At 39.2% G+C, this 25,752-nt stretch overlaps 2 pseudogenes; both read left to right on the forward strand.

The window, feature by feature from the left end:
• The first annotated feature begins 629 nt into the window (after positions 1-629).
• LOC129364982 (NACHT, LRR and PYD domains-containing protein 3-like) lies at positions 630-16,664 on the forward strand (annotated as a pseudogene).
• A 1,868-nt stretch (positions 16,665-18,532) lies between these two features.
• Positions 18,533-22,521, forward strand: LOC129364987 (leukocyte elastase inhibitor A-like; annotated as a pseudogene).
• Positions 22,522-25,752: the final 3,231 nt, after the last annotated feature.

Consider the following 25,752-nt stretch of genomic DNA (forward strand, 5'->3'; position numbering starts at 1 on the left):
ACTTCCTGAGTTTCTCCCACAAGCTTTATATTTCAGTTCCTCTTCTACATTTTCTTTCCCTCACATATACATATTTTTGTTTTTCTCTCAGTCAAACATATCATGTCATTTAAATTGGAAAGACCTTTGATCTCATCAGTATTATTTCTTCTCATCTTTTTCACTCAAACATTTTAAGTTATGAATTTTTGCATTTTATATAAATGTCTTTCTCATCTTAATTCCACCTTTTTAGTTTCCCCCCCCCCCACATTTCTATTTCTTTACTCTTCAAAACAGATTTTCTCTCCCCTCTCCCAGAAGGAATGGTAACTGTTCTTATACCTCAGAAGCCCTTTTAGATATTTTCTCTGCAGTTTCTTTGCCTTTTTGCTCCGTCCTGAGCTGGAACCCAACAGAACCAGTCCCACCTTGTGTGATCTGAACACACGCTGAATCACTCAGGCTGATATTCGGGAGCAGTTTATCTGTGAACCCAGCATTCTTCAAGCCTTTCTCCTGTCGCTGCTTCGCTTCCTCTCCTTCAGCTGATCCTTATCAAACACCTGAACGTCTCACGGAGACTCCGCGCGCGTGCAAGTACACCTCGCTGCAGCAAACAGAAAGGTGCGGGGACGGACCACCGTCAGTCTCATACCTTATATGGAATGGGACTCTTCTCCCCGCGTCCGGAGACAGGAACAGCTGTTTGGTCAGAAACCGAAAATGAAAGCAGTTCCCTTTGAGTCTTAGAGACTCTATCTAGCATCGCAAACTTCAGCAGTCGCTCGGGTGAGTTTTAACTCTTTCTATCAAACTGGTTCCATCCGGTTTTTAAACGTTTCTCTGTTTACCGGACCGGGGAGGAGAGAACAGGCCGAATCCTTCAGTTAGAACCGCGCTGAGCTGCAACTTCTGCTGTTTAGATATCATCTCTGTTAGCGGGAGGAAGCGGAAATGTGATTTAAAACCAAATATTTCACTGTTCTGAATAGAAAGTTCTTCGTCTCCGCTCAGAAAAAAAATGTTTTGGAAAGTTTTTGAGAAAATTAATGATGACGAATGGGCCCTGTGGAGAATCGCTTCCTGCTGTTAAACCAGGTGTGTCCTGGGCGCAGGGGGGCCATTCTCAGTACAGTTGCGGCCCCCAATTGCTATTCAACAGCTGCACAAATTCAACCTTCCAGCTAAAACTTTTGATAATAGTTATGTGTTGAGTTGAGAAAAATCATCAGGATTAGGAGAGAGATGGTCGTCCGATATCGGAAGCCCCAAAATGATCATTTTAAAAACAAAATCCTTCAACCTGGTAAACAGGAACATGTTAAAAAAAAAAAAAGATAAACGGAGTGTTTTCTGCTATAAAAACACTCAATTTTCACAGCAGAAAATTAAGTGTTTCCCATAACGAGAGATTCTTTTGTTGCTTCACACTTCCACACAATATACAAAAATGTTTTGTGATAGAGAGGGGGGATATGATTAAGAGAATGACATTTTAAGACAATGTTTTCAAACAACCAACACGAGTTTTTGTTTATCAATGTTTGGATTTATGGAATGGATTGATTGATGAGTTAAAAAAAGTCAAACATAGACCAACTTAAAGAACTATTTCAGAAAAAGTTTATTGGGAAATATGTTGTATAAGGTGAGTGTTTCAAAGTCCATAAATCCTATTGATATTCAAAATTTTATAAATAACTGTATATTTAAAGAGCTTTAAGTGTCATATAATGTGGAAATAATTAACGAGTATCTGGTGTTTGGAGATTTAAATGTTTATAAGTTGATGAGTATGAGAGAGGAGAGAGGCAGGAAACCATAAGATCTTGTATCTTCCATCTGCTCCTTTTCAAGCAGATAATGGAGAATTGCTTGTCACTTGTCCATGAAAGTTTGTTCTATTATTTTTCTCCAGTTTTCACTTTTTGTTTGAAATAAATCAATTGTTCTTTAAGGTTTGCAACAGGTAGCAGGCGTCTTCCACATCATTGTGATGCAAAAGCTGAATTTTCTCCTTTAAGCGTACAGAGAAACAATCACTTGATGATCCTGATTTTTAAAACTATACTCTGCTCCAACCTACTTAAATTCACTCCTACAATAATCATTTACTCCTCATTCTTTAGGCTCCAATAACATTTTTCTTTCGCATGTTCCATGTGTTCAAACAGAAAAAGGGAAGCAAGCAATTAGCGTGATGGCTCCTACAGCATGGAATCGGCTCCAGTCTGAACTCAAGATGTCTGATCTTATTTCATTGGATTTATTTAGAGCGGTTCTTAAAAACAATTCAATGCGGTTCTATTAATCAGTGTCATTGCTTATGAACTTTTAATTGTTTTAAACTTGTGCAAATATTTTAATGTGTTTTACTTTTGTGTCACTAGGTTGTTGTGTATTGCAGATTTCTGCCCAGGTTACTCTTAAACCTGGTTAAATAAAGGAAATAAAAAACAAAAATCAAAACATGTTTAATTTAGCCCAGTAGGATATAATGATCTTTCTGGTTTACTGGACAGTCGAGAGAGCTGTTCAATAAACCAGGAAGTAAACTGGAAGTGAATCCCATGGTGACTGAGTGTCTGTTTCCCTCTCAGTTGGGCTTCACACCAGGAGATTCAGAGGAACCTGAGGATGAATCCAGAGGAGAACAGCAGTCTCTCCATCACCCAGTGGTGTTTCTTTGAAGAGTGACCAATCTAAATGTATCAGTACAAACTTCACCAATGATCGTGGAGTCCCAGATCAAAGGTAAGACGTCTATTAGAAACTGATATCAAGTATGAGACTCTATTAACCTATGATACATAAAATCAGCCATTCTTAACCATAGGGCTGCGGCCCACAGTTGGGCCGCTAGCGCCAACTAGTGGTCTGTAAGAACCACCCAGGTTTTTACCTACCGGCTTTAGTAAAGTTTACAGAAATCAGAGATATTGCTGTCAGAACTCAGGCGCTCAGTTATAATGCAAGTTTCCACCACTTGGTAGGAGTAATGTGCCAGACAGTTGTTTAACAAGTAGAAGAACAAGCCAACCACCAGGCTACAACATTGGAGAAGTATTTAATGTTAAAATAGTTCCATCTCCAGCGCTGAGGGCTGTGAAACTCCTTTTCCTATTCTCTAGCTGTGAATCAGGATTTTCCATTAAGGCTATAGAACAAAGACCAAAACCAACTCAGAGCTCCTGGAGGCGCTCTAAGAGTGAGTCTGTCCCCCCCATCGCTCCAAGACCCGCTTTCCATCTGACCATGCCCAGAGGCCCAAGTGACCCATTAGAAGGCGAATAAAAAAATTAGAGAAGTTTTCTCAAAAGATAAATTATTTATTCATCACAGATATGGAGGGTAGCTTCTGGTTCTTCTCGTTGCAGTCTCAAATTAATTTGCAGATTATAAGGCTATATGTTTTTATTTGCACTTTAAATTGTTAATGTATTTATTTTTGAGCATATAACTTCATTTAATCAATTTTCACATTTTCCCCAGGTTTTTTAATCTTAAGTTAAAAGGATTTGTGTCACTAGGTTAAAAGTTAAAAGGAATAAATTTTTTGCCAAAAACCTATGCTTTTTTTGTTAGAAAAAGCATAAAACTTCATGTCAAAAATTTTATTGAAAAAAATCTGAAATTTTGACATTAATCTCAATATGGAAATTTCCAAGTTTCACTATGTACATAATGTTACTTAAGTTATTTAATTTTTTAAAACTATTTTTGGATGTTTTTTTGTGATAACTAAGAATATTTTTCAAATCCATTCAGTGTCTTTCTGGCTGTGTAAATCCCTCATATTTGGGGAATCCACACATTCCAGGGAGACTGTAGTGTTAATTTTAATAAAAAATAAAAATCCGTCCATCCGTCCGTCCGTCCGTCCGTCCGTCCGTCCATCCATCCATCCATCCATCATCTGCCGCTTATCCGGGGTCGGGTCGCGGGGGTATCAGCTTAAGAAGGGAGGCCCAGACTTCCCTCTCCCCAGCCACTTCTTCCAGCTCCTGAGGCATTCCCAGGCCAGCCGGGAAACATAGTCCCTCCAGCGTGTCCTGGGTCTTCCCCGGGGCCTCCTGACGTGCCCGAAACATCTTGCCAGGAAGGCACCCAGGAGACTGTGAAGTAAAAATTGGGTTATTATTTCTTTTAAGAATTTTATTTTAATTCTTTAGTCATTTAACACTCGTATTGTTCAGTCTGTTAAAACATGTAGGTCAAGGAGTCTCTGAAGAATCAGTTAGATAGGTTTCCTTTTGACCTCTCCTTGGAAAAGTTCCAGTAGGCTGTCAGTGACTAAAATAAGGTGCCAAAGTTTAACAGATAACAGGTAGTTTAGGTTAAAACAGTAAGATGGAATAAGCCCTAAGGTCTAACAAATTTCTCCAATGAATGTTAGAAGCTCAGAGTACGTACAAGGGCTTACAATGTTTTTGGTATGGAAAATTGTTCCATTAGCATCCTAATTTTTGGAAACTCCCATATTATGAACAAGAAGATGTTTGTCAACTAAATAATTAACTTCCCTCTCCTGAGACGCCGGATGGTGGACCAGAATCGCCTCGAAGCCATGCGAAAGTCTTTCTCCATGGCCTCTTTGACCTCCTCCCACGCCCGAGTTTTTGCCTCAGCAACTACCGGAGCCGCATGCTGCTTTGCCTGCTGGTACCCATCAGCTGCTTCCGGAGTCCCACAGGTCAAAAAGGCCCAATAGGACTCCTTCTTCAGCCTGATAGCATACCTCACCGAAGGTGTCCACCAACGGGTTTGAGGGTTGCTGCCACAACAGGCTGATAAGCCGCCTCGACAATGGAGGTACAGAACATGGTCCATTCAGACTCAATGCCCCCCACCTCTCCTGAGACGTGTTCGAAGCTCTGCTGGAGATGAGAGTTAAAGCTCCATCTCACAGGGGACTCCGCCAGACATTCCCAGCAGACCCTCACAACACGTTTGGGCCTGCCAGGTCTGAGCGGCATCCTCCTCCACCACCAGAGCCAACTCACCACCAGGTAGTGGTCAGTGGACAACTCTGCTCCTCTCTTCACCTGAACTGTCGTTTGGACCGTAAGCACAAACGACAGTCAGAACCTGTCCTCCCCACCCTTAGGTGGAGGGAAGCTACCCTCTCGTCCACCGGGGTAAACCCCAACGTACAAGCACCGAGATGGGGAGCAACAAGTTTGCCCACTCCTGCTCGACGCCTATCGGCGTGGGCAAATCCAGAGTGGAAGTACATCCACCACCTCTCAAGGAGACTGGTTCCAGAACTAGAGCCATGCGTCGAGGTGAGACCGACTATTTCTAGCCGGAACCTCTCAGCCTCACACACCAGCTCCGGCTCCTTCCCCACCAGAGAGGTGACATTCCACGTCCCCATAGCCAGCTTCCGCAACCGAGGATCGGCCACCACCCATTACACACTGCACCCGTCCCCTTTGGCCCCTCTCATAGGTGGTGGGTCCCTGGGAGGAGGGACCCATGTTTTCTCTTCGGGCTGGGCCCGGCCGGGCTCCATGGGTGAAAGCCCGGCCACCAGGTGCTTGCCAACGTGCCCCACCTCCAAGCCTGGATCCAGGGTGGGACCCCGGTGACTCGCGACTGGTCGAGGGAACACGAGATCCAAAGTTTTCATTCATCATTAGGGTCTTCGGGCTGCACTTTGTCTGGTCCCTCACCTAAGACCTGTCTGCCTTGGGTGACCCTGCCAGGGACACGAAGCCCCAGACAGCATAGCTCTTAGGGTCATTGGGACTCTCAAACCCCTCCACCACGATAAGGTGGCAGCCTGAGGAGGAGCATAAAAATCTATTCCCTAATTAATATGTAAACTAATAAAAGAGATGAATAGAAAAAAAAACAATAACCATTCAACATCTCTGTGTGGTAGCTGCCCTTGCTGTCACACACTCTATTATCGAGTCTGTGTTTTCCCTCTCAGGTGGGCTTCACTGCAGGAGACTCAGAAGAACCTGAGGATGAATCCAGAGGAGAACAGAGCAGTCTCTCCATCACTCAGTAGTGTTTCTATGAAAAGTGATGAATCCAGAGCTTCTCCTTTAAATTTCACCAATGATGGTAGACTCCCAGATCAAAGGTAGGATATCAATTAGAAACTGATATTATAAAATATGAAACACTATTTGGGAATCCACATGATATGCATTTAGGGAATCATTTTCTCTAGTGTGTGTGGGAGCAGAGACAGAAAAGCTGATCAGTTATCCGTTGCTATCTTGTCTTATCTGATCCAGCTGGTTTATCTAAACTTCTGATGCACAGGCTCTTGTAGTTGATGATGATGGGCTGATGGGTAGAGTATGCAATCCATGAATAGAGACCTCAGTCCTTGACATCGACGTCACGGGTTCAGGTCCCTGCCTGTAGCCCTTTGCCACGTCTTCCCCCTCTCTCACAAACTGCTTTCCTCTTTATTTCCAGTGGCAAATAAAGATCCCTAGTGCAAAAAAATATTTAAAAAACAAGAAGCATTGAGTCATGGCTGATTTTCCATTTTGTTGTTAGTGAACTATTTTAATGAAGAAATGTCTTCATAGGAGGAGAAAGAGGAGGAACATTGATGAGGAGGAGCCAACCTGCTGTACTATGTGTCAGAAAGTTCTGATGGACCCGGTCTCTATCAGCTGTCCTAAGTGTGGGAAAAGACCCAGAACAGAAGCTGAACTGCTAAAACCCAATCAGACAGGTGAGAATGAACACCTTCAATTAGAGCTTCCTTCTGTCGTCTATTGAACCAATTCAACGTCTTTAGTTGGGATTTGGAAATTCAAGGTTTGAAAAGACTTCAGTGATCAATTATTTAATCTAAATCTGTTTTCAGATGTAAATGGAACAAATGTGTTCAACACAACAACGTTACGGGGTTTGATTTGAAATGGATCTGTTTCAGCTGTTTGTGCTAAATACATTAAAACTGAACATCTAAAAACTGGAGGGAATTTTAATAATGGAAAACAAAATGGTGAAAAAGCAACTTGCTGCTGTAACAGATGGAAGGAAAGTCTGAGAGACAGAAACCCTTATCCAGTCTTAAAATAAATTACAGATTACAATTTATATATTTTTACATACAAGTAATAATTATTCTCTTAAAACATTAAATCTGGTCTTTGATAGAAAATATTCTAAACATGAATTCTACTACATACAATGAGCTGTTTCTGGGGCATATTAAAACATCCTCCAGATTTCTTTGACTAAGGCTGAAAATTATGGTAGAAAAACACCTTTCTTTCTCTTTGCCTCGTCTGTAGCTGCTATTTATGGGTGAACGTCAGCTAGAAACATCAAAATGAGAACAATGGTGACATGATGCAGAAGAGTTGATGTTGCTTAAAGCTGCAGCTCTTAATGGCTGTGTTTCTGTCAGCATTTCTTCATCTGATCTGCTTTGTGAATCAGATCTTGACAGTGAATAGATGAAATCACAAAACAGGCAGAAATCTGCTGTCTGACAATAGCATAATGTTCTGGTTATGTGGATGGGTTCGATTGGTTATCACCACACTGTGTGAATGTGGTGCTAATGATAACACCTCCTAATGTTATTATTAGGAGGTTTTGTTCCAACCTAATCACACAAAATTATGTTTTTTATTTCAGTTGTCTTCTCTTCTGTGTTTCAGCAGATGTTGGTCTGCATGAGCTTCTAAAGGAGCATAAGACCAGTCTGAGGAGGAGATATGAATGTGTGACTGAAGGAAGTGATGAAAAAGGAGGAAGAGTCCTCCTCAACAGTATCTACACTGATCTCTACATCACAGAGGGACAGAGTGAAGAGGTTAATACCCAACATGAGGTGGAGCAGCTGGAGAGAGCTTCCAAGATCCAAAACCTCCATGACTCTAAAATCTGGTGTCATGACATCTTTAAAGCCTTCCCTGACCAACATGGAGCTATCAGAGTGGTTCTGACCAGTGGCGTCGCTGGTGTTGGAAAAACCTTTTCAGTGCAGAAATTCACTCTGGACTGGACAGAGGGCTTGGAGAACCAAGATGTCAGTGTGGTGGTTCTGCTTTCGTTCAGGGAGTTGAATTTGATCAGAGATGATCAGCACAGTCTTCTCACGCTGCTCCATATTTTTCATCCAACACTCCAGAAGCTCCCAGCAGAGCAGCTGGCTGCCTGCAAACTTCTCTTCATCTTTGATGGCCTGGATGAAAGCAGACTTTCACTGGACTTCAGCAGCAGTCAGCTGGTTTCTGACGTCACACAGAAATCATCAGTCAACGTTCTGCTGATAAACCTCATCAAGGGGAACTTGCTTCCCTCGGCTCTCATCTGGATAACTTCCAGACCTGCAGCAGCCAATCAGATCCCTCCCTCATGTGTTTCCAGGGTGACAGAAGTACAAGGCTTCACCTACACCCAGAAGGAGGAGTACTTTAGGAGGAAGTTCAGTGATGAAGAGCTGTTAAGTAGAATCATCTCCCACATCAAGACCTCCAGGAGCCTCCACATCATGTGTGGAATCCCAGTCTTCTGCTGGATCACTGCTACAGTTCTGGAGAACATGTTGACCTCAGAGCAGAGAGGAGAGCTGCCCAAGACCATGACTGACATGTACTCACACTTCCTGCTGGTGCAGACAAAGAGGAAGAAGAACAAGTACCATGGAGGACATGAGACAAGTCCACAGGAGCTGATGGAGGCTGACAGGGAAGTTCTTCTGAAGCTGGGGAGGCTGGCGTTTGAACATCTGGAGAAAGGAAACATCATGTTCTACCAAGAAGACCTGGAGCAGTGTGGTCTGGATGTCACAGATGCCTCGGTGTACTCAGGAGTTTGTACAGAGATCTTCAAAAGAGAGAATCTGATCTTCCAGAAACCAGTCTACTGCTTTGTTCATCTGAGCATTCAGGAGTTTCTGGCTGCAGTCTACATGTTTCACTGTTTCACCAGCAGGAACTCAGAGGTGGTGAAGACATTTCTGGGAAAAAAATACAGGGAAAAATCTCTGGAGGACTTTATGAAAAAAGTCATGGAGAAATCTCTGAGAAGTAAAAATGGCCATCTGGATTTGTTCGCTCGCTTCCTTCATGGTCTCACAGTGGAGTCCAACCAGAGGCTGTTAGGAGGCCTGCTGGGTCAGACAGACAAAAGTCCAGAACCATCCATAAAATCATAGATAATCTGAAGAAAGGAAGGATACATTCATCTCCTGACAGAAACATCAACACCTTTCAATGTTTGATGGAGATGAAGGATCTCTCGGTTTATCAGGAGATCCAACAGTTTCTGAAATCAGAGAACAGATCAGAGAAGAATCTCTCTATGATCCAGTGTGCAGCTCTGGCCTCCATGCTTCAAATGAAAGAGGAGGTTCTGGATGAGTTGGACCTGGAGACGTACAACACATCAGTGGAGGGACAACGAAGACTGATTCCAGTTGTGAGAAACTGCAGAAAGGCTCGGTGAGTCCAGATGTCTTCGTTGTGTGAATGCTGATTCAGCACTATTGCGTATAAATTGCTTCTGTTGTTTTGGTCTTAAGCAGCTTTATCCTGCATATTTCAAACATCTAAACATTCAGGTCATTCAGAAGAGCTCTGCTGTAACTTTTGATATTTAGAGGTTTTGATCCTTTTGAAAAAAATAAAAGGCTTTTTTTTGGCTCTAACGTCCATTACTGAGCAGTTTCAGACAGAAAAATGTGTTGTGAGAGAGGAGGAAGATGTATGGCAAAGGTAAGCAGGCCAGGTCTTGAACCTGTGACAGCTGTGCCTAGGACTAATGCCTCCAAACATACATATGGAGGTGCAGCGATGATGCTCTACCCCTGCACCACTGCTGCACCCAATATTTTGATTTTTAAAAATGCTTAACGTTTTATACATTTTAATTTGTCATTGAACTGAATAGAAAACTTCAGAACACTTCTATTTTCTTTGAAAGAGACAAACAGGAGGAGACTCTTTTTAAATTTACACACCTCTTCACTTGTTTGGACATCATCTGATATTTAGGGGTTGTTAGACTTTTTCTTTGTCTGTCCTTTTTAAATGACAGGGTTTAAAAAAATACCATCATGATATATTCCAATTCATCTATTATATTCTATTTATCTGGGACCGGGTCATATGGTCAGCAGATTAAGCAAAGAGAAACAAGAGGAAGACCCTGGATGGATGGATAATGGTCAAAAAAACTGAGTTCAAAGCATTTTTCAATTCTTTTGCAGTGCACCTGTATCTAAATGTTAAAAACAAACCTGTTATAAAAAAAGTTTTGAATTTTTTTTCTAAATACCATCTAAATGCCAATAACTGTTTACAGACGTATTAATGAAGTTCATCTGCAGAGATCATGTTTGACTAATCATGGGTCTCCTGGACCAGATGTTTGATCTATTCCAGATGGGTCAGAAACACCAGAACCACTTGAGCTGCCTTGCAGGACGACCAGAACAACCTGAAGCTTTTTAGCTGAAGCAGGATGAGTTTGACATGATCAGAACTAGAACCTTGAATTTAATCCTGAGATTCTCTATCAGGTCAAACTCAGTATAATTGATGTTCAGATGTTCATCAGATGATGATGTCACTGTTATTATATTTCAATCTGTTTATGATCCAGATTGTCTGACACGTACTTTATTTCTTCTCTAATGACAGACTTGGTGGCATTAAGCTCTCTGATGCTGAATGTGCAGTTGTGGTGTCAGCTCTGAAGTCCAACCTTCATCTGACTGAACTGGAGATAAGTAAGATCATCAACCTGAAAGACCCTGGAATGAAGCATTTGTGTGAAATCCTGGAGAATCCAGTCAGCATAGTGAAAAGTCTGGGGTTTGTTTTTTCTAATTATCTAATAAAATATTGTAATAGTAATTTTTAATTAAAAAAAATATAATGATATTTATAAACAACTGGTTGAAATGTCTTTAAAAATTGTTACCTTGCAAATAATTCTTTTAATGTAAGACTTTCAGATTATCAAACTTTTTTTTTCAGGGGTGTTTCACTTTAAAATGTTTTGATGAAATTAGGTTTTCTGATTTAGCTGTTGGTTTGTGTTCTCTTGCTGCTGATGGATGAAAAAAGACTTCTAGTCAGAAATGTTTCTCTCGACAGCCAGATCGGTAAGGTTTCCAGAACTTTTTGACCCAGCAGGATAACTTTCAGGAGACGGGAGGAAAAGTTGACCAAGTTTATTGATAACAAAAATGATAAATTGTAAAGTTCTGGGCTGCAGGAGGAGAGAGAGAAGTGTGAGCTAAGCAGATTGTAGAAAGACACTGCAGAGTGTGAAGAGAGAAGCTTAAGGTAAACGAGGAAGATGAAGGCCAGGGAGGAAGGAGCCGAGTCCAGGAAGCTGGTGTGTGTGTTGTGCAGAGCTGACATAGCTGGAACTAATGGTGAAGCTGGAATACACCGTGGAGGGGGAAAGCCTCAAACTGATTTGAGTCAGTAGATCACATGACCTGGAAGCTATTGAAGAAAAATATAAATATTGATAAAAAAAATAGATAAAAAATAAAGAGTTAAAATGGAAAAAATGTGTGCCTGATGGGTTTACGTCAAGAATGCTGACGTTAATCAGTCAATCAAATTTTATTTTGATAGCACATTTCAGCAACAAAGCATTTCAAACTGCCTTATGTCATAAAATACGTCAAAGAACACACAGTCCACAATGGAAATATTACATTTTGTCAAGTGCTGTCGTTACACATCAGGTTGCTGATTAATGTTTCATTCATTATGTTTCAAAAGTAACTTTAAATGTGGGGTTTCAGTCTAGATTTAAAGGAACTCGGAGTTTCAGCTGCAGTTTTCTGGAAGTTTGCTCCAGATTTGTGGTGCATAGAAGCTAATGCCTCTTTTCCATGTTCTGTTCAGGTTCTGGATGCAGAGTAGATCAGAACCAGAAGACCTGATTGGTCTGGAAGGTTAATGCAACAACAGCAGATCTTTAATGTATTGTGGTGCTAAGCTGTTCAGTGATGTATAAACTAACAGTATTTTAAAGTTTATTATCTGACCTACAGGGAGCCAGTGTAGGGACTTTAAAACTGGGGTGATGTGCACATTATATGGTGATTCTTCAAGTCCATTTTAATTCCCAACTAGAATTGTTGAAGGTATTCTAACCTGTCATAATAAAATATTCTAGTTTTGGAGTTTGAGCTCTTTAAGCTAATTTTACTTGATGAAGTACAATCATGTTTCTGTGACTGTTGCATAAAAAAACTGTGAAACTGTGAAATAAATTCTCTACTTTATTTGTTCACCTTTCAGGTTTAACCTGCATCCTTTTGGCTTCAACTCACATCTTTTATTCTTTGTTCAGACTGAGGAGCTGCACTTTGTCAGAGGACAGCTGGTCTTCTCTGGCCTCAGCTCTGAAGTTCAACTTTTCCCATCTGACTGCACTGGAGCTGTACGGAAACAATCTGAAAGATGCTGGAGTGAAGGAGCTGTGTGGTTTTCTACAGAATCCAGAATGTAAACTACAGAAACTGAAGCAAGTAGCCATGTTTTAGTTTATTACTGATGTTTCTGATATGAAAGTTGTGTTGCCACTAAACTGGATACATGTCACACTCAGAATCACCTATATTCACAATAATTGTGTGCTCAGAGAAGGGATTTCCTCACCCAGAACCACAAAGAGAGAGTCTGGGAGATTTTTTTTATAAGATCAGTGATGTCACTTCCTCCTTCCGAGGTGAGGATGGAAGGATAAAGGTATTGACCAAGTGAAGGAGGAGAAACTCTGCCATCCGCTCCAAGCAGCTGGGGAATTGGCAGCGGAAACGCTCTGTTTCCGTGAAGCAGAGTAAGGCGGGTCGCTGAAAGTCTGACTTGGAGCAGGTAGCAGGGAACCGTTTCATCAGTTGGGTTCCTCAGAGACCAGATGTTCAGCAGGTGGATGCATGGAGCCGAGCTGCTGGCATTTTACCAGTTTCCCACAGAGTGCTGCAGAGCTTCTGACCAGGATCTCAGAGAACCTCTCTGGCTCAGTAAATAACACCAGTCCGTGATGTTTAAGAGTTGCTCTCATGGAAAAGTGGCTGCAGGTCGGAAACGGGAAACAGAAAAACACAAAAATACACAAAATATGAGTGAGCAAGAGCCGAGGCTGACATCTGCTGCACAGTCCTGAAATTGACTGATTGTTGTTTTTGTTTCTCTAGAAAACAAGAACATTTGCCGATGTAGAAGAAATGAAAAATACTAATGACATTGATTTTACTGGTCTTAATCTTTAATTTCATCTGCTGAAGTCTCACATCTTTTATTCTTTCAGATTGGAGCGCTGCAGTTTGACAGAGATCAGCTGTGATTATCTGGCCTCAGCTTTGACGTCCAACCCATCTCATCTGACTGAACTGAATGTGAGCCACAACATCCTGAAAGATTCTGGAGTGAAGCAGCTCTGTGGTTTTCTACAGAATCCAGAATGTAAACTACATGTATTAATGTAAGAAACCATGTTTTGGTTTATTGCTTTATGTTTCTGAGGTGACGAGGATGACCTCAGAAATATCTGAGGAGGTCATCTTTAGATATGAGGACGAGCTCATGTCAGAGATCACCAGACAGTTATGATCTCTGGTGTCCAGATATCTGTCCCTGATGTTTAAGAGCTGTTCTCATATAAAAGTGGCTGGAGAGTAGAAGCAGGAAATGGAAAAAACAAACAAAAAAAAAATACACAAAATATCAGCACGTGAAGTGAAGAGGCTGCCATCTACAGTGCCATCTTGAAATTCACTGATTGGTTTTCTTTCTTTAGAAATAAGAAATAGTGCTGACAGAGAGGAAGATAGAAATTATATATATACTGATGTCATTTATTTGAATGTTTCTTTAGCTTTAATGTTAGCTCCAGGAATCTATGGAGCGTTAGAGATGACAAAGTTAAATAAATAAACATGCCATGAAATATATATGTATAAACATACCATTGTTAATTAAATGTATCATAACATTATTAAATAATTTAATATGTCCTGAAATTTTAAAATATGGCGTTAAATAGCAGCTGACCCCGATGTCATTTTTTCAGTCTAGAAAAAAATATAAATAATATCTAGAATATATTCCACTGACTTTGATAAATGTCTCTAATTTATTTACTGCAAACTGTGGCTGAGCAGCCTCAAAATGTCTGTCATCATTTCAGGACAGAGACCGTTCAGGTCCTGCATGAATAGAGGCGCCACGTTTGAACACAAACTGACAACAGACCCAAGCACAGGATTAGGCAGGATCAACGTTAGTTCCGCCCACCGAGGTTGATGGGTGGGTTTGACAATTTAAATTATTTAATAACAGCGATCAGGCAGGAGTCATGGAAAAATACCACAATGAATAAGTAATATGTTTTAAATAAAAGATTTAAAAAGTACATTTTATTTAAATTGATTTGAAAAGGCAGATTTAATTGTTTCATGGGGATTTAATTATTTAACTGCACATTTTGTCATGTTATTGTATGTTTAATCTTTTATGTATTTCAGAATTTGTTGATATGATTAATATTTTTTAATTTTCATAATATGTTTAATGAATTAATGGTAGATTGACATTTAAGTATTTCATTATATATTTATGTAACTTTCCTTACAGGAACAAATCTATAATCTTTTATCAATGACTGATGCTTCAATACTATGATCAGAACCTGGAAGGATTTTATTGACTGAAGGTTAAGCAGTCAATAAAAGTTCAGATTACATAATTTACACATTAAGCAGTACATAGTAAGCCCAACAGAATAAACATTCATAGAGGAAAATAAGGTGATGAACAAAGACATCTGGAATGACATGCATAACTGACAAGTAGTACCAGATTTTGGTTCTGGCTGATTCAGCTCCTAAAGTCACTTTGGTATTAAATATTTTTTCATAACTTCATGTTTTTATGCCTGTGGAATAATTCAAATAGTTAAATTTCTCTGCCTTAATCTCCATTTGTTGACATTTCCTCCCGACTTGTTAGTTTTGCTTGAAACTTGAATTATTTGCTGCATTCAAACTGATGGAACTGCTCTCATTCTTTATTCAGATTCTGGGACTGCAGGTTGTCAAAGATCAGCTGTGATTATCTGGTCTCAACTCTGAAGTCCAACCCCTCCCATCTGACTAGACTGGAGCTGGGCCAGAACAGAGAACTGAAAGATGCTGGAGTGAAGCAGCTATGCAGTTTTCTGCAGAATCCAGAATGCAAACTAGAGAAACTGAGGCAAGTAACCATATTAATTTGATGTTTCTGATGCGAGTGTTGCCACTAAACTGCAGACATCTGGCTGATATTCTACTAATCTACATTGGGAGTCTTGATGGTAAAGATCTTTATTCATTACAGTTTTGATCCAGTTAAAGGTTTATGTGGTGACCCATCTTTATTCTGAATCAGCCGCAAATCTCTTCGCAGTACGATAATGCTTCAGTTTTTGTTAAATATTAAATGTTTCCAAACCTTGTCATACGGCACTACACTTTTTGATGATTTTTGTGAACAGAGATACTTTCTCTTCCCCATATTGCTTGAAACCTGTGGCCTGCTTAATAATGTGGAACATCTTTTAACTGAGCTCATCAGACAAACTAATCAACCAGCTCTCTGAAATTAGTAATAGTGATTCAAAGAGCCCCAACACACAATACCATCTATAAATTTAATAGCACAACACAAAATGTAATCTTTAAGACACTTAAATCCAATCTGCATAATAATTTGGAACACAGTGTAATATTTATGAGAATCTTTAACTGGTTCTGTTGGACTGCTTAACCTGCATCCTGTTGGCTTCAGCTCACATCTTTTATTCCTTATTCAGACTGGAGCGCTGCAGTTTGTCAAAGATCAGCTGTGATTATCTGGCCTCAGCTCTGAAGTCCAACCCCTCCCATCTGACCGGACTGTACCTGGAAGGAAACAGCCTGAAGGATTCAGATGTTGAGCAGCTGAAGGGTCTTGTAAAGGATGTATGGTAAGTATAAGTACTGAACTAACCAATTAGCATGTGTCCAGGTAAGGTTTGTTGTTGCAGCAGATTCCAGAAGAGTCAGCAAGTTAAAATCAACCAAAGTTTATTAAAAGTACAAGATATATCTTAGAGATGCATACAGAGTTAATTAATGGCAAACCCAGTGAGATCTGAAGTCCTTTGTGAGAATCTTCTATTAGATCTTGTGTTTGAAAAAGTGCAGGTCTCTGAACAGGACTGGATGTTCTGCTGCTCTTTCTACTGGATGTGCTGTGTCACTGACTGCTACTGGAGAGAGGCTGGAAACACTCACTAATCTGCTCTCTTCATCTTTTTTTTCTCTGCAGGTTGAAGTGGTCAGATTGATCTCTGTAGAGAATTGTCTCGGTTTCCTGCTGAACCTCAGGGTTTGAAGCTGCAATAATCCATTCTGGATTATGATCATGACCTTTGACCTGAAACAGAGGTTTTGTAAGTCTCAAATCTTTATCCTCAAGTCCCGAGTCAAGTCTCAAGTAAAGACAGGCAAAACGTTAAGTCAAGTCCCATGTCTGAAACTTGAAATTTTAAATCCTTTCTAGTCTTTTTTTAAACAATGTTACAATTCTATGTTTTATATAAATAATAGACTGTGTGTTCTTTTTTTAAATCTGTATTCTTCCCTGAGGCCCTGGTATTTCTCCAGTTTCTCGTGCTCCTTTTTCCTGATGTTGCAATCACTTGGTATTGGTATATATATATATATATATATATATATATATATATATATATATATATATATATATATATATATATATATATATTTTTTTTTTTTTTTTTTCATTTTATTATTTCTCTCTTATCAAAATTACTTTGTATTTTCATTTTGTAATCTGCCTCTACAAAATGCCCTCTACAGAGTTGCACTGTTGTAATTGTCTTACTTGTTTGTGGTTACTTTGTTTAAATAAAGTTTAAAAGAAAAAGAAAAAAAAAAGACTTCTGACCAGAAAGCATCAAAAGATTACTTTACATCTGTTGTCACTTCCTGTTTACCACGAGTCAATGGTCCATATTTTACCTTTTCAAAAGTCACATAAAATTCACTTTGTTTCACAAATGAAAGAGTAACTTTCATTTCATGTGAGCACCTGGACATGATGAAGAATCTGCTGCTGCTGCTGAAGCTGTGGGCCAAGTGGTGATGATAAGCTGAAAGTTAAATATATTTGCTTGCAAACCCCTGCACCCTCCCAAAAAAACAAAAACAAGCTGCAACAAGTAGTGACAACACTAAGCATACAAAACGACACCCCAAAGTTGGTTTTCTTTGTCCTTATTTTCAAAATGTAATAAATTATTTAGTATTATTTCAGTTATTCAGTGCGATTCCACAAACAGCCGCTAGGGGGAGGTTGGGCAGGTTGGCACATAGAAGAACATACAGTCCTGTTAGATGCTAAAGGAAGCTGAGCTCTTTGTGTGACTCATCTTTTCTACATCACAGGTCAGTTAAAATATATTTTGATGCATGTGATAAATGTTAAAGAGGTTAAAGAGTATATATTTTTTGTATAAGATAAATTCTGTTAAAACAGCAGATACAATTAAAAGTTTAAATGCTTCAATATAAAAGCATTTATTTGTGCAAAAGAGAAGTCGCAAAAGCTATTAAAATAGTAAAAAGCAAATTCATACATTTCTATTTTGAGAGTTTAAAATACAAAAGGTCTGAGAAAAATGGACGAGGTATTTGAGTTAAATCACAAAGAAAACTAACATGGTTTAGAAAATAAAAAACCATCTGCGAATAGAATTTATTTTATGAAATTCATTATGTTAAACTGAGCATGATAAAATGAAAAGGGTAATAGAGTCATGTTTGTAGTGAATCTGAAGGCTATCTAATACCAGAAGTATTGAAACCTGAAGTATCACTGCCCATAAAGTATTCCATACAGAGTATGTTTATTACACAGAAAAAGAATAAATATCCTGTTAGATGCTAAAGGAAGTTAAAATCACAGCATCACATGTTGAGAGAGAGAGAGGGAGTAAAATGACCACATTAGTCCATCCCAGGTTTCCGGGAACCACAACCATTAAATGTACTTTGGCTACAAAGATGCATGAGTCATGTTTATCAGAGATTGATTGACTTTCTGGTTCTCCTAACTTCTCCTGGTTTTGCTTTTGTTATTAACAAACCTTTCAGGTCGATACAAAAAGTACATCCTAAAAGTAAAGAATGCTGAAATCAAAAATAGTATGCGCACAGTTGACAATTTCAGTAACCAGGAGTGTTTATTGGTGGCTTTGCATTTTGCCCCCTACCTCCCTGTGTCTGGGTTCATCACACCTTGCACAGCCTCAGGGTAGATAGAGGTTTGGTGCAGGGAAGTTTCTCAATCTCTGCAGTGTCATGGCGGCCTGGACCCAAGTTTCATTGCACAACTTTCACTTATGACAGCCCCATGACTCTTCAGAAGGTTTTCTTACAACGACTTAAAAAAGATGGTATTGATGGGATTTTCACTGTATTTTACTGGTATAACTGGACAAGAATAAATAATGATGAAACACCTGATCTCCTTTATTCATATCAGAAACAATGGCCTTCTCAAGCCCTCTTTCTGAGGCCAACACCACCTTCTCTCTAGCTCTGCTCAGAAAGCTGAGTAAGGACAACAAGACTGCAAACATCTTCTTCTCTCCATTCAGCATCTCTTCAGCTCTGGCTATGGTGTTGCTGGGAGCCAGAGGAGACACAGCCACTCAGATGTCAGAGGTGATGTTTATCCATTGCACAAGACAACGCTGAATAAAACACAGAAAGGCGTGTATGTAAATTTGTTAAATATTGTCCGCAGTGCTTGAAAATCCAAGATTGTCAGGATGATGTCCACACCCTGTTTGCTAAACTGCTGAGTGAGATCAACAATCCAGAAGCTTCATTTGCTCTCAGTGTTGCCAACAGACTGTATGGAGAGAAGTCCTACAACTTTCTTCAGGTAATCATAAAGATCACATGGATACATGGTGAATGTTTCCAGGATGAATTCATGGATCTTCTGTTTGTTCTCTCGGGAGTTTTTGACCCAAACAAAAACTCACTACAACGCAGAGCTGGAGGCTGTGGACTTCAGAACCAGCAGTGAGGAAGCCAGGATGAAGATCAACAACTGGGTGGAGGAGAAAACACAAGGTGGATCACACACACTGACACACACACCATCAATTCATCACATGACCTCAACGAGTTCACACAATACTGATGATGATTTGTAAGGATCAAGAGCTCCATCTAGTGGGACAGTGTGTTATTGTCATGTTGTTAAAAGCTTCAGTCTCTCTGGTGTTGGTTCTGATCCATGTTGCCTCCATGTTGTCACCAGGTAAAATCAAGGACATTGTGGCTGAGGGAGTAGTGGACAGCATGACCAGGATGGTTCTGGTTAATGCCATCTACTTTAAAGCTGCCTGGGAAAAACAATTCTTTGAATCTGATACCAAAGAGGATCAGTTCAGACTCAACAAGGTGACAGAACATAAACAGTTTCTTACAGCAAGCAGGATTTGAATTTATTAAAGAAACATTTGCTTCTCTTTTAGTTAGCTAGCCTTGTTTTTCTCTCTATGTTATTTATGCCACTGTATGTATTTCACAATTGCCATAAAAATACAAAAAATGTCTGCAGGATGTATTGATATTAGCTACCACAACTATGCGGATGACACACAGCTCTACATTACGATGTCACCAGGTGACTCTGAACCCATCCAATCACTGAATAAATGCTTAGAGCAGATAAATGTGTGGATGTGCCAAAACTTTCTCCAACTGAACAAAAATAAAACTGAAGTCATTATTTTTGGACCTAAAGAGGAACGATCTAGAGTCAATGCACAGCTTCAGTTATTACAACTAAAACCTAGCGATCAGGCCGGAAACCTGGGAGTAGTGATGGACTCGGACTTGAACCTCCAGAGCCACATAAAGACAGTAACAAAATCGGCCTTCTATCACCTGAAGAAATCTCCAGGATTAGAGGACTAATGTCTCAGCCAGATCTAGAGAAACTCATTCATGCGTTTGTCTTTAGTCGCATTGATTATTGCAACAGCATCTTCACAGGCCTGTCCAACAAATCAATCAAACAGCTGCAACTGATCCAGAATGCTGCTGCTCGCGTTCTCACTAGAACCAGGAAAATAGAGCACATAACACCAGTTTTAAAGTCCCTCCACTGGCTCCCTGTAGCTCAAAGAATAGATTTTAAAATACTGTTGTTAGTTTATAAATCACTGAATGGTTTAGCACCACAATACATCAAAGATCTGCTGTTGTTGTATCAACCTTCCAGACCTCTCAGGTCTTCTGGTTCTGGTCTGCTCTGCATCCCCAGAACCAGAACCAAAAGAGGAGAAGCAGCTTTCAGCATCTATGGACCAAAAATTTGGAACAAACTTCCAGAAAACTGTAAAACAGCGGAAACCCTGACTTCCTTCAAATCTCAAGTAAAAACGCACCTGTTTAGAGTTGCATTTGAAATGTAATATGTATGGATTTGATTTTGTGGATATGTATGTAATTTATATATATATATATTTTTTTTCCTGTTGTGGGCAACGGGGCCCGGCGAATACCCGTGGTTAAACGGACGGCGGAGTCCGGCGGTAACAGGCGCTTAAATTCTGTGTCAAAGGGAAGGGGAAGAAGGGAAAAAAGAGGGAAAAAAAAAAAAAAAGAAAACCTTGGTATTTTATTCTATGTTGCATGCCTTTGTGTTTTGTGTTTATGATGTAAAGCATTTTGAAATACCTTGTAGCTGAAATGTGCTATACAAATAAAATTTGATTGATTGATTGAAAATTGACCTTTGATTGTTTGTAATTGATTACAATTACTAGCTTCATCAGTTAATTTGCTATTCACAATTATATATTTTTATATATTGCATTTGCATAAAATCTTCTTTATTAGTACACTAATACAAGCTACACAGGAACATTAGTTATTGTTTTGTTTAATATTGTTTAAAATGAATTTATTTTGAGAACGACTGTCTTAAGTCATTTTAAGAAATTGCTATTTGTGTCTTTAACTGTCTTAAGAAAACAACAACACCAGTACAGATGATGTGTCAGGAAGATGATTTCCCCTTCACTGTTATTGATGAAGTCAACTGTCAGTAATGAATCACATGGTCATCAGTCAGTTATTGGATTCAGCAATAGATTCATCAGACTTTAGGTAAATATGACTCTGATTCCTGTACATATTTAGTGTTTTTCTTTGGTGTAAAATCTGAAATGTTTCTGCTGGACAGATCCTGGAGATGCCTTATAAAGGAAAGGAACTGAGCATGCTCATCATTTTACCCAATGACATAGAAGACGATACAACAGGTCTGGAGAAGGTAGGACTCTCTCAGTCTCACAGATTAATGAATCTCTATCTTAACAGTGATGCATCTGATTATTGATATATTGTCCAACCAGCTAGAGAAAATTCTTACCTATGAGAAGTTCATGGAGTGGACTCATCCAGACAAGATGAAGAGCTGTAAGGTTGTGGTGAAGCTGCCTCGATTCAAGCTGGAGGAGACGTATGACCTGAATGAAGTCCTGACCAGCATGGGCATGGTGGACGCTTTTGACCAGACAAAGAGTGACTTCTCTGGTGAGACATGTGGAAGGAGAGTGAAATGTTTCTTATACAGAAACTGTTTTTAGCTGTTTTGACTAAAATCTAAGAGCTGGATTTCCTTTCAACTTTTAAAAAGTCCAGTTTCCTGCATTAGCATCACTTTTCACAGAGGTTCACCTCAGGCTGTTGTCAGAGAGTTTTCCACAGCCTAATAAACTACTACTTCACATCCCAGTCCACTTCTGGAACAAGAACTATTTTTTTGAGCACAGCAGATGCTGTGCTCAGATGCTGCAGTGATGACCTTTGACATATGTTTTAATCCATTCAACAGTTTATTAATCCATCCTCTCTGGAGAAAAACTATAAATTACCATGAAATAAGGAGGAAGAGCAGCCACATAACCAGACTCTTATAAATGAAAACTGATATTTATTTTAAGCATATGTTATGTTGTTATATTGTATAATTATGTAAAGTGTATTTTCTTACCTGTTACAGGTATGTCTGGAAACAAGGAGCTCGTTGTGTCCAAAGTCTCTCACAAAGCTTTTGTTGACGTGAACGAGGAGGGAACTGAAGCTGCTTCTGCTACCAGTATAATAAGTAGGAATTTCAGTGGCTATTTAAATCCATCATTCTTCAATGCAGACCACCCTTCCTCTTCTTCATCCGCCATAATCCCACCCTGACCGTTCTTTTTGCTGGTCGCTTCTGCTGCCCTCTGTGAAATTTATGTCTGCAAGATGAAAGGTTGGATTTAATGCAGCAGATATTTAGTTGCAAATTATATAGAGGGCAGTAAAGGTCAATCCAGCTGGTCAAATATTATTATCATATATGTATGCCAGATAGATTATCATGGCATACATATATGCGTCATGGGTCTTACAATTTCAACAAGGTCATGTTAAAGAACTTGCAGTCAGTTTGTATTGAAAATATTGTTTCAGACTAAACACAAAACAAATCTCATTGCACATCATGAACTGAGTCATTTAAACCTAAAACTTTTCAATTCAGTTTTAGCAATCAGTTTTCTGTATTTTAGATACCATCAACTGTAGTGAGTTTGATCAACCTGAAATTAAGTTCAGCTGTCCTTCTGGGATTTTCTTGACATTTCCCTCATGTTTTATGAAATTCATTATGTTAAACTGAGCATGATAAAATGCACTTCACTGAAACAGCAGCATAGCCATAATAAAAGATGGTGGTGGGAGTATGCTCTGGAGTGATTTCTCTTCATATTCTTTACAAATTTGGCATTTGAATTTTGGACAATGAAAAAAAGAGTATAAATAATTTTACACATGACCGTAGCCTGGGTATTTTTTCAACTCATTGATGTTCAAGATCAATTTTGACATTTGGGAAAGTTCAAGTTCTACTTAATAATACAACAGCAGAATTTGAAATCTCCAGAACTTGGAAATGTTGACTAATCCTCCCATCTTCGCCTGTCCTGACTTTGATCATCCAATTGTATTGCATATGAGTCAAAGGAAGTTGAAAAAGAAAAAAAAAAAAAAGAACAATAGACAATATAAATACAGACAATTGACAAACAATAACACAAAATCAATTCAAATAATTCCTGTTCTTCCAGATTAATCCCTATTTGAACTTTTAAACCTAATGTTTGGTTTAAGGGATGTTGTTTATTTAACCTAAATTATAGTTCTAATTTAGTTTGAACTAAGGAGGTTAATCTAATTAATTTTATTCTTTTAAAATCTATTTTAGGTGTTTAGTTTATTTTAAGAGATTATGATATATAAATATAGTTTTAATCTCCTATTTTAACTAACTCTGGTTTCTAATTTTACCCAACAAAAAAATGTACAATCCACACCAATAATGTGCGTGAATACAATTCAAAAGGAAAAAATAAAACACAATAATGATAATCCAGTAAGATGCTGAACAATTTGTGCTTCAATCAGTCTTTCCTTGTGGTGATTTTGAAAGGTTGATCCTGGTTCTCTGGATCCGCTTTTCTGAGTTCCTGGGTCAACGGCTCGTAGTCCAATTCGGCAATTTTGCTCGGAATTCCCGGTCCGGCTTCAGTAGGACTTCATAAAAAGGCCTGGTTTAATAACCACAAGCACAAAAGTCCATTTTAACCTTTCTCTGTGCCGCGCAAAGCAACACTCTAGCCAACTCGGCTCATTTGTTACATTAACGGCTTCCAACTTATACTAACGGAAATACGTTGCTCCGTTTTTCCGTTTCGGTCAATAGATTAACTTTACAAATAACATTTATCACAGAAATAAAATACAGTCTTTCACTCACCAAGTCCAACAGACAACTCTCTTAAATTAAAACTCCCCCTCCAAAAATGAGAAAAAGTTTCCAGCTTTTCGTAGCCTTGCTAATCGGCGGTTCGCTTTGATCTCCGTTAGCTTGGCACGACTCTTCACTCTTTCGCTCTCTCTCTCGGTCTGTCTCTCTCTCGGTCTGTCTCTCTCTCGGTCTGTCGCTCTCTCTCTCGGTCTGTCGCTCTCTCTCTCGGTCTGTCTCTCTCTCGGTCTGTCTCTCTCTCTCTCGGTCTGTCTCTCTCTCTCTCGGTCTGTCTCTCTCTCGGTCTGTCTCTCTCTCTCTCGGTCTGTCTCTCTCTCTCGGTCTGTCTCTCTCTCTCTCGGTCTGTCTCTCTCTCGGTCTGTCTCGCTCCCTTCCCCTAGCGCAGGGATGGAGCTAGTCACCTTGACTACACAGCCATGTGACCCTTCAGAATAAGATACTTTTTTCTTACACTTGACCGTTCTAACTGCTGACAAATAAATAAACTTCACACAGTTTCAAATAAAACAAAATAAAATACATGAATATAAATCACACTGTCTGTAACTTTTATTTTATTCTTTTATTATTATTTATTCATTTGAAACTATTTTGCCCTATTTATTCTTTCCTATTTACGCATTTTATAATTATTTATTATGAAATAGTAATTAGTTAATTCGAGTGAAGGCTATTTTAACCTGGGTTACAGTTGCACAGGTAAGAGTCCATTTGTGGTCAAGATTCTTATTGAACCAAAAAAGAACTACTGGAATATTTTAGTACATTAATAGTATATAGATTGATGTACTTGTTTCATACTTAAATGTGTACTTTTGTAAAGTTAAAATTGATTTTATAAAAGTATTCTTTTATTAAGACAACGCCGTTTAGTCCACAGATGTCAAACTCCAGTCCTCAAGGCTGTCCTGCAGTTTTTAGATGCTCCACAGGCACAAAACCCTGGAATGAAATGTCTTAATTACCTCCTTCTTGTGTAGATTAGTTCTCCAGAGCCTAAATGACTTAATTGTTATATTCAGGTTTGGTGAATCATAGGCTCATCTAAAAGTTGCAGGACACTTTGAGGACTGGAGTTTGATTCCCAGTCTAACAGATCATTAACTGAATACACTGCTGCATGGCACATAGTAGAACTTGCTATACTTAAGCTGATAGTCAAGAATACTTACTGAAATAAATGTCAACTTTACCAGTTTTTTAAAAGGGGCTGTGAGCGTTTCTAGTAAGATGTAACATTCTGCTTTACTTCTCTCCAGCTCTGCTGTCTCTATGTTGGGATTTCTCTGCTGCTGGTTTGCATGTGATGTGGCTCGTTGTTGTGTTGTAATGAATCTTCCAGCGGGTATTTCAGCATTTTCCGGTTCTTTGCGTGAAGAGGAGGTGTGCCCACTTTACCTCAGGTCGGCTAAGACAGAGAAATATCTCCTGTTCCTGGGAAGTTCTGCCTGAAACTATGTGATACGTTAAACTAGGTTGTTCTACATATACTGAATCTATAAACTTGAATCAATTCTTCTCTTGACACAATCTTAGTCAAGCTGTTCTAAATGTTGAACTCATAAGTAGGTCAATCTACAATATAATATGACCTAAAGTTTCAAGAGGTCATTGGTTGTATACACATCTGGTTACCTAGACACACCCACAAATCCCTATTGCTGCAGGGCAGAGATATGCAGACGTCTGATTCTGTTTTTAAACAAGATTGTCCTGAAAGATGAAATTGGACCTGATCAAAACACAAACTCTAAGTTGGAGTTTAGGCTTGCCAGTTCCACAAACCAGTTTGTTCTTTTTATCTAACCCGAAAGGACCAATCACAAACTCCCAAAATGAAATCACATTCCTTCAAGGGCACGTGTTGACTTGA

Source organism: Poeciliopsis prolifica, unplaced genomic scaffold (assembly GCF_027474105.1).
Source record: "Poeciliopsis prolifica strain line A6 unplaced genomic scaffold, Auburn_PproV2 SCAFFOLD012, whole genome shotgun sequence".
In the NCBI taxonomy this organism is placed as follows: Eukaryota; Metazoa; Chordata; class Actinopteri; order Cyprinodontiformes; family Poeciliidae; genus Poeciliopsis; species Poeciliopsis prolifica.